This window comes from Berghia stephanieae, chromosome 1 (assembly GCF_034508935.2).
Source record: "Berghia stephanieae isolate SIO BIC M18660-M18661 chromosome 1, UCSD_Bste_1.3, whole genome shotgun sequence".
NCBI classification, from domain to species: domain Eukaryota; kingdom Metazoa; phylum Mollusca; class Gastropoda; order Nudibranchia; family Aeolidiidae; genus Berghia; species Berghia stephanieae.
The window spans coordinates 19,691,043-19,701,999 of record NC_088360.1 but is presented as its reverse complement, the minus strand read 5'-3'; positions in this window follow the sequence as shown (position 1 = coordinate 19,701,999).

Below are 10,957 nucleotides of genomic sequence, written 5' to 3'. Positions count from 1 at the left end.
AAGTGCCAGAAGACAATAGAGAATAAAAATTTTTCGCGGCGGTGGTGGGGTTTGAACCTGCGACCTTATTGGTACGACAACTCCGCCTGGCAGGTGAGAGCGTGGCTCTACCGTGTGAGCTATCCACGAACACAAAAATATTCGTTTCAAACTCAAAGTCATTACTAGATCCCTCTCTCACCCACTTCTTGAGACCACCGATTCGTTCGTACACCACCATCGCGAATAATTTTGACCAGCAGTTAAGCTTAATAGCCAATATTCTCAACACAAACCTATAACATAGAAACGATTGAGACATTGAGTATGCTCCGGTGTATGGGGTGAATTTTTAATTCAGAAAAGTGAGTGGAGCAGGCACTTATGTTGGTAACAACAAGATATGAAGTGAATAGAAAAGTGCCAGAAGACAATAGAGAATAAAAATTTTTCGCGGCGGTGGTGGGGTTTGAACCTGCGACCTTATTGGTACGACAACTCCGCCTGGCAGGTAAGAATAACATACAGATTTCATTATCATCTGTAAGAAGACTCAGAGAGACCAGATTGAAATGCCAATGGTCATGCGTCGGAATTCTGATCAAGGAAAGTCTCACAACTGCAAGACTTCAATGGGCTTTTGCTCACGAACGTCGGTTCCACTCCCGATGGGACAATCTTCTTCTTTTTTCTCTGATGACAGCAGGTGTAAGCTTTCGTTTGCCAAATCTTATTTTGAACTATCACCCATTGAACACAATCTGTATGCGATTGGTCCATGAGTATTATTGCGCCAGCCCCCCCCCCCCCCCCCCCCCCCGAGTTCAATAGAAAAAAAAGTTCAGTGCACGTTTAAGTAAAAAAAAATATATTGTTTGAGCTCACTGTAGTTCGTTCATTTATTTTTCAAGCATGACCAACATGTTTGATTTTCTGATAGAAAATTTACCCAATTTACACCAAAATTGTCACGTCTGTTTCAACGTCTCCCAAATTGGGATTGATCTTTAGATCTCTTTGTAATAGAAATATCATCAACCCACTATTCGACTTTGTCAATCCCTCACACCTTCCCACTCCGTACACAAATTCACTCTGTATCCACACATTCAATATCAATTACCTCTCATATCTCCCCCCTCTCTCTCTCCCTCCCTCTCTCCCTCCCTCCCTCTCTCTCGCCTTCTTTCTCCCCCTCTCTAAACCCCTCTCTCTCTCCCTCCCTCTCTCTCTCTCTCTCTCTCTCTCTCCCTCTCTCTCGCCTTCTTTCTCCCCCTCTCTTAACCCCTCTCTCTTTCCCGCACACCTCTCTCTCTCTCTCTCTCTCTCTCTCTCTCTCTCTCTCTCTCTCCCTCTCTCTCGCCTTCTTTCTCCCCCTCTCTAAACCCCTCTCTCTTTCCCACACCCTCTCTCTCTCCCCCCCCTCTCTCTCCCCCTCTCTCTCTCTCTCTCTCTCTCTCTCTCTCTCTCTCTCTCTCTCTCTCCCTCGCCCCCACACCCACATTTCCGTCTCAATATCATCATTTGATTTATTTTCACACAGTCCCAATCCTCCATGTTTTGATCCTTTTGTGAAAAAATCCCCAGGCGGAAGTTGTCACAGCAGTGGCAAAGGGTATGCCAATAAATTAGCTTCATTATCCCCACCCCTGCGGCACGAGGACGTTAAAAAGGGCTCTATATCCCCTTAGATTGGCTTAGTTCATGTCCTCACCAGACAAACATATCAAGATCTACTTATATTTCATAGGCAAATTATATAATTCATCCAGTATTTTTGGCGATATTTTTTTTCTTTTATGGTTCAAACCTCATTGCGCCAAATTGACAAAGCGATGGTTGTAAGTATGCAGCTATGAGGTATTATGGTGGTATGACACTCGTCATTGGATGGTCCAGGGTTCGAGTCTGACTCGAAGCGGCGGATAATTGAGTCCTTGGAAAAGGCTCTTTACTCATATTCTCTCACCATTCTCAGGTGTAAAATGAGTACCTGGCTTTCAACACCGTTGTCATTGTCGAAGACTAATTGTAATATCGCCTAACAGGCGTCATGTCTCCTCCTACATGTCAAATGTTGCTGTTGGCTAGGGACCGATTGTAAAGCGCTTTGAGCATGTTAGTGGATATTGTTCCATATAAATGCTTGCGGGTTTTAAAAGAGTGATGAGTAGCATTTGAATTGAAATGTTTTGGGTTCCAGGCAGGGGCACTTAGATTTATTATTTTTTTCCCGATTTACACCAAATGGATAGACTTTCTACCAGAGGTCACAATTTTAACACTAAAGATAAGATAAGATAAGATAAGATAAGATAAGATAAGATAAGATAAGATAAGATAAGAAAAGATAAGATATACTATATTGATCCTGAATGGAAATGATGATAATGTTACACATCATTCACCGTTATATTAGCACAGATTTATACTCTGTCATGAACTAATTAATGAAAATACGAAGCTAATTAGAAGCAAAATAAACATCAAATATAATAAAATATTCATAAAATATACAGCAGTTACAAGCAATGCTATAAAAATCGGAAAGTAAAGTCTGTATAATTTCAATGAAAGACGTATCATATTTTTTTCTTCAACACTGAATGTGTTTAATTATGAGAAAAAGTCTTCTTTCAAAATATGGTAGTGGAAAAATCTGAGACAGCCGTTAGCTCATTGGCTGACCTAATGCTGTTTTGTTTTTGGTTTGGGGGAGGGGGGTGTGTAATCCTTCGGAACCATTAGGCCCAAGGAGCCGGAGTTTATCCCGGTTTATATAACATGACACGGACAATAGCAATTGCTTGCTACCATTTTGATAGGACGCTAGTCTATCGCAAAGTACTTTCCGCCAGATCTAACAAACCCAGCTACCCAATCACTGCTTGGAGGACGGGGGAGGGTGGGGGAAGGTGGGGGAGGGGGGGGGGAAGGGTAGAAAAAATCTCTACTGCACCCGGGATCGATCTCGGTCCCTTTCCGTGTGAAGCGAGTGCTCTACCAACTGAGTTATCGGGACCCCCTGATATTGGTGGTGCCATGCTGACTTTACAACGAGTATATCTACAGCTTTTTGAAGTGACAGGAACATCATTTTATTTGAAGCTTTTAGAACTGAAATCTTGATGGGGACATGTGCAACCCATCTTTTCGATCCGATATCTATGGCAGGATGAATATAATAATATAATAATAATATAATGAATTTATATAGAGCCTAGTTCCAATTTAGAATTGCTCACTGGCGCTTTACATCAACACATCATGTATCATATACAAATATAGAACTGGCATGTTAAAAACCACACAAATTCGATGATAACATAATATATTATAATAAAATACATACTAAGAGTCCAGATTATATGCCCTTCAGAAAAGCTGTTCGGTTTATAAACCGGGTTTAACCCTTCCATGAACCTTTTGTTTATAAACCGGGTTTAACTCTTCCATGGACCTTTTGTCTTCAAAGGATTTAAAATCGATTTACTTAGCTTTTGTCTAATGAGACTTCTATCCAGAACACTGAGCTAATTGTATAACTGAGATCACTTCCTGTATGGACTGTCAGACAAATCACAAAAGGTATATTAAAATAGCTACATTCATTGACAACCTGTCAAGGGAAAAGTGGAATTGAACATTATTTTTAACTTTTAAATATTTTGATTTTTAATGGTTTATGCCCTTGGGTCTTTGAGTTGAAGTTAAACGATATTTTTTCGCGTCTCTGACAAGGTATCTAAGTATTGGGAAAGTTTACAAAAATACATTTCACTTTTACATCGATCTGAAATAGGCAACGGATTAAGAAACGCTCAAAAACTGAAGACAATCATTTAAAAAAGAGCAAAATATTGGTTATATTAACAATGAGGATAGATTCACATAGGGGCAGCGTGGCTCAGCGGTACGGTCTTACCGACTGCGCTGTGTTGCCTTGAGCAAGTCACCTCGCCCTAGCTCAATTTGCGGCGCTGCACTGCGGCTGACGCCTGGGTTATTCCAGTCTTCCCTTGGAGTAGACCATAGAGACAAATTTACCCTATGGAATGAATAAAGGGAATTTTATTTATTTTTATTTTATTTACTAAATTTATTATGGTGAAGTCTCTAAGATATGGTGTCAGCTTCGATTACAATTGTACTCCCCTTTTCGAAGATTAAATTGTCCAAACAATGATAATACAATATATTATAATTATTATTAAACAAAAAAAAAAACAGTATAAAAAGAGCTTTAAAAATTACAAAACACTTAACAGGCAATGTTTCAATATCAAAATCCCTCTTCAGCCAAGCCAGACATTCAAATTGGTAATTATTTTCGTATAGAACGATGAACGAGAAAAAAAAGCTCTGCACAGTCAGGCAGGAAAACGGAAGCTGAAACTTTATTCTGTTCTGTTTTCAAGCTGTTATATTAATTTTTATTCTGCTTTTTATTCTACTATTATACTTGGACACTCCACAGCTTCAAGCAGCTGTGTATTGAATTGACTTTGACTTTTTTTTAGTAAGGTCGGATAGCGTAATATTGGGGAAAATGCAGTTGTCACTGATTGTGTCCCTTAGTCATGTCCAAAACAGCGAATTGTAATAAGAGGACAACTCCTATGTAAACAATATTAAAAAGGCTTGATGGCTGCTTTGAGTGAATATAGATAGATCGAAGTTGACGTCACTCTGGTCTTTGTTATTGTTTTTGCCAACGGCGTTTATGAGTAATTCTCACTAAACTGTATAAATCAGACTAGAAACGTTTAAGGTTACACACAGTTTTGTGTGTTGGTCCGTTACACTTCCGGATGGCAATGTTATGAGCTTCTAAGATAGTAGGTTCATGGTTACACGGAGTAACACAAAATGATGTGTAATTTTTATAGTCTGGTTAATACAGTTTAGTGAGAATTACTCATAAATGCGGATATCAAAAAGCAAAAACAAGTACCCGAGTTACGTCAATTTCATACGATCTATAATATAGTCTGGTTAATACAGTTTAGTGAGAATTATTCATAATCGCGGGTGGCAAAAAGCAATAACAAAGACCTGAGTGACATCAACTTCATACTATCTATAAACGTTCAAGGTTACACATAGTTTTTGAGTGTTGGTCCATTATATTTCCGGATGGCAATTTTGTGAGTTTCTTAGCCAAGCGCACAGCATCTATAAATGTTCAAGGTGACACATAGTTTTCAGTGTAGGTACGTTATATTCGGCTGACAGATGTCCTGAGTATTTTAGATAAACGCAAAGCATCATCAGCATGAAATGTCTTGTCTTCAAAGCAGTATTCACTGGGTTGGACACAACTAAGGGAGAGTATCTGTGACAAACGCATACTCCTTTATTATTACTCTGGCCGCATGGTATTACTAAAAGTAACTTCGATTACGGAGAGCTCGTCACTTTAGAGAACATAAAAGATAACTCACCAGTGCCTCCCTGGTCAGATGCAATTGCTTATCACCCTTCAATGACGTGTATCATAAGAAGCAAGAGTAGCGTGAAATAACATCGCCATCAGACCAAGACTACAATATTATAATGTATTTTGTGTTGTGTATGGTGCCATAATAAATCTGAAACCCCCCCACCCCAAAAAGCCCAAAATTAACCAAAAAAACCCCGCAAAACTGATTAAACATTTTGGCCAGAAAACTGGTCAATCAAATATCAGTCGATGAAAAATGACCCTCGTCTTGTTGAAAACTCTCAAACCTGAGACTTCTAATTGAAGTCTGAGATTTGGGAATTTTTGACAAGACGACCGTCATTTTAATCGATCAATATTTGAAGGGCGAGTTTTCTGGCCAATTTTTTTTTTAAATGCATTTTTTTCCAAAGTACAACATTATCATGGTGGCTCCCTGGAATGAATGAATGAATGAATGTATACAGACCGTTACATCATGTCTGGCACTCATTCACAAACTCCTCATTATTCATTTGTTTATTTTCATTTTAAAAAAAAATTCTTTTGATTGTCTCTTCTTTAGGGGATAGGAACGTGCGGGGGGGGGGGGGGGGGGGGGGGATCCAATATGTTTCGACTGTTGTTGCTTTGTAACCCTCATGAATGGAATGGAAGCGATCCATATTCATGTTTTCGTCCAACCTAGACGTCGGTCATGTGATTTGTTGTTGTACAACGATTGGACATTTCTCGACGTATCTAAACATACTGCTTTGTTTATGAAAGTTGAAAACATATCCATGAGTCAGGCTGAGGAAAATGACCTATCGTGATGTTAGATATTTCAAAAGCTGTAAACACTTTTCACTATGTGGGTCATTTTGAACACGCTGTGCAATGTTACCAATGACCTCGAGCACATGGAAATGTAATATAGATCATGACCATTGTGGCGTAATTGGATTCAATAATCTGATGTCACGTCGCCATAGTGGTCTAAACAAAGAAAATCGGTACTTTTTATTCTTCATGCTGACTAGAACTTTTCACATGTCTTGTGATCAGAATGTGTAAAAGTCAAAAAATGATCAGATTTATAATGTTTTTATTTTCCTCTGGATACGCTTTTATGCTCGTCGGAGAAATATTTCATAAGGGCGTCCGCCATTGTTCCGATAGTTTAGAGTCAGTTACTAAGTTACCATGCGTCATTTCGAGGGAAGTGACGTTACGACTGTTGAAGCGTATTAGGTCTTTGTTATCATTTTTTACCATCCACGTTTATGAGTAATTCTCAATAAACTGTATTAACCAGACAAGAAACGTTTAGAGTTACACACAGTTTTGTGTGTTGGTCCGTTATACTTCCGGATTGCAATGTTGTGAGTTTCTTAGACAAGCGCACACTATCGAAAGAAGGTTACACACATAATCTTTGTGTTGATATGATTTATTTGACGGGCAGAACAGATGTGTATGTTAACTAAACACATAGCATCAATAAAACATAGTAAATACTAAGCTGCTTGAAGCTGTGGACTGTTAAAAGTTTTGAACAAAGATGAAGATAACAGTTTGAATAAAAGAACACAATACCAAACACGTAGAAATACAGGCTATTACGAACAGGAACTACGCTAGTATTACACTTCTGTATTGTGGAAATGAGGACAAATGGGAGCGATCTATATTCATGTTTTTGTCCAACCGAGTCATCAACCACGTGATTTGTTGCTGTCCAACGATTGGACATTTCTAAACAGATGTAAACACTCTGCTTTGTTTATAAAATTTGTAAACATACACATGTGTCGAGCTGAACACAATGAAAAATCGTAATGTTAGACGGTTTAAAATCTGTGAACACTTTTCACTATGTAGATCATTATGAGCACATTTTGCAATTTGACCTCGAGCACATCATTAACATAGACAAAGACGAAGATTTTGAGCCACCAACGATCAAATACGATTCAATAGTCTGATGTGACGCCTCCCGGCAACGGCGGCCATCTTGGTTCTAAACAAAGAAAATCATTCATGCTGGCTAGAACTTTTCATATGCCTTGTGATCAGAATGTGTAAAAGTCAAAACATGATCAAATGTATGTGTTTTTTTTTTTCCTCTGGATACCCTTTATGCTCGCCGGAGAAATATTCATACGGGCGTCCGCCATTGTTCCGATAGTTTAGAGCCAGTGTTGCTAAGTTACCATGCGTCATTAGGAAGGAAGTGACGTTACGACTATTGAATCCTATTGGTCCGTACTAAAGTCTGTAGGTGCGCGGTTCCTAACGTCAAATTACTACCGATCATTACGCCATAGCAACATTTCTAAATAAGCATCTGAGTCAATGGAATTACTCTGAATTTTTATTTTAAAAAGTTTTTCCAGTTACCATTATAGACATGTAAATATTTTTTAAAAAATTGAGCTTTATATAGCGCAATATCCACTAAATGTGCTCAAAGCGCTTTACAAGGGGTCCCTGGTCAACAGCAACATTTAACATATAGGACGCCTGTTAGGCGATAATACAATTTTTCGGACATAGACAACGCGGTTAACAGCCGTGTACTCATTTTACACCTGAGTACGGTGAGAGAATGTGAGTAAAGAGCCTTTTCCAAGGACTCAACGATGCGCCGAGCGCGAGGCTCGAACCCAGGACCTTCCGATCCGAAAGCGAGTGTCATTCCACTTGACCACATCGCCGCACATAATCGTTTGAAGTTTCATCTTTTTACCCGTAATTATGTGCTCCTTGGCAAAATTTAACACGTGCTGTACGAACAATTTTGACCTCAAACCCTAATTAAAAAAAATAAACAGAAAAACAATAGGCGTGTTTGTGCATGTATGTGCGTTTACATGTTATTTGTTGGTAAACGCATTTATGTATGCGCGCTGTTGACAAAATACCGACTAATATTTTTTTTAAAGCATTTTATGACGTAATGATAGTAGCCTAATTCAAATCTACAATATTTTCAAAGGGTGCTGAATATTTGCAAGATTTATAAAGCGGCAAATTCACCAAATCTTATTTCCTGATTAAATAAACCAAAAATTAGACTCTCTCTCTCTCTCTCTCTCTCTCTCTCTCTCTCTCTCTCTCTTCTACCCCTACTTTATATGCTTTAAATTTGCAATATTCGACTTTTCTTTCATCATATTATAATAATAGGTTTGACAATTCTGCCGACGGGCAGAACAAAATGCTCTATACGACGACATCAAAAGAGGTAAAAGGTAGTTAGACCGAAAGATCGATACTGCAGTACTCTCGAAAAACACGTTTTATAATTTGGACCAGAAAACTAGCCCTTCAAATAAAGAAATTTGAGAGGCCGAGTTTTCATGCCGAAATTTTACATACACCTTTTTTCAGACAGAATAGTTAATGAATGAAGATTACAGATGCCATGTAAATACAGTCCATCGACGTTAACGTTCCCTTTGAATGGAACGAAATGAAATGTACATCAAATTCATCCCTGTTTTTGAAAATAATGTTGGCTGATGATTTTATAAGGGACTGGCGACAGTTATTACAATAAATGAAATAAGAAGATTTGCTAAACGCATTATATCAACAGTTTTATAATAATTAAAGAGCAATCTTATGAGGTGTTTTTTTATTACCGTGGAAACAAATGAAAAAAAAAAAAGAAAGAATGAGCATTTACTATTTTTGTCGGTACTTGTTGGGACAAAGGGCTGGACTTAATTATTTCTTTCGGCACTTGTTGAGACAACAGACTGGACTTACATATTTCTCTTGGTATTTGTTGAGGCATATGGCTAGAACTACTTATTCCTTTACGTATTTGTTGGGGCAAAAGGTTGTTATTGTATATTTCCAGTTCACCCGATTCTGTGCCATCTACCTCAATTGGTGCCATGATACTCCTGCCGCATTCACACCCCTGTCCACCAATCGTCTCTCTCTCTCTCTCTCTCTCTCTCTCTCTCTCTCTCTCTCTCTCTGTCTGTCTGTCTGTCTCTCTCTCTCTCTCTCTCTCTCTCTCTCTCTCTCTCTCTCTCTATGTATACATATATTATTGGTCTCCAAAACTTTCTTCTGTTTTGGGCTTCCAATTTAGAGTCTTCCTGGGCAACATCTGATTGCTACTTTCTGAAGACCTTTGCCGCAATGTTAGGCACTGGTTAGTGCTCATGTGGGTCACTTGCCTACAAATTGTGCTAGCACTCGTGCAGGCGTGCATTATTGAACGCTACGCTGGCAATAACTAGATAAGCTAATCATTCATAGATGAGTCTAGTGGGATAATGTTCTTGAATGTTCTTCTTAACAACGGTTACAACGTGGTACTAGAATTTTGCCATCACTGTCACTCTTCTGATCACTGACATTTCTTGACATGGCTTGGCTTTATACTAAGACAACAACACGTAGTTATCAAATACAAACGCGGCGCTGAAAATTCATTTATTTTGCTAACGATGACGAAAAACACGATAAAATAACATTCATATAATGTGTTATCCTGTAACAACGAGCACTTAAACAGTTAAATGCAGTAGTCTAGAAAATTTTGGCCAGAAATCTCGTCCTTCAAATATCGATCGATTTAATTGACCTGTGTCTTGGCAATACCTCTCAAACTTCGCAATCCGCAACGTCCAAGATTTGAAAGGTTTTTTCTTTTGCCAAGATGAGGGTCATTTAAATCGATCGATATTTAAAAGACGAGTTTTTTTTGGCCAAATGTTGAATACGAGTTTTTCCAGAGTACGGCAATAGCAATAAGAACACTAATACAAGCTCAATTATATAATAGAATTCCATTGATTATGAAACCAGTCATCTCAAATGTCAGGTTGACTTGGTTATCGTAATTTGAAGGGATAAAAAGAATTCCAAAACTTTTCTCCCTTATTCTGGAAAAAGGCGAATTCAAAGTTTTGGCCAAAAACACAAAACAAAACAACCTCGTCTTTCAAATATCAATGTTTTAAAATGATCCTCATCTAAGCAAAAACTCTTAAACCTGGGACTTCGCGAATCTGAGGTTTGAGGGTTTTTGCCAAGCTGAGGTTTATTTCAATCGATCGATATTTGAAGGATGAGTTTTAGGGCCAAAATTTAAAAAAACTTGTTTTTAAACAATACGATTGCAAGAGAGTTGGTTTTAATATGTTTTATATAGGAGAAAGAAAACAGTTTCATAACGAGCAAAAAATCTAACCTTTCACAATTCTGGTATTTATTAGCCTGCTTTAATAACACTTTTTAACATTTCTTTCAAAAACTTGTGCATTTATACAGAGCAAAATCCACTAAACGTGCTCAAAGCGCTATACAAGGGGCCCTAAGAAACGCTTAACATATAGGACTAGACATGATACCTGTTAGGCGATCTTACATTTTTTTTCCGACAGAGAAAACTCTGTTTATGGCCAGGTATTAATTTTACACCCGAGTACGGTGAGAAAAGATGAGTAAAGAGCATTTACAAAGGACTCAAGGCTGCTCAGACTCGAACTCTGGACCTCTCGATCGATGGCGAGTGCCATACCATAAGAT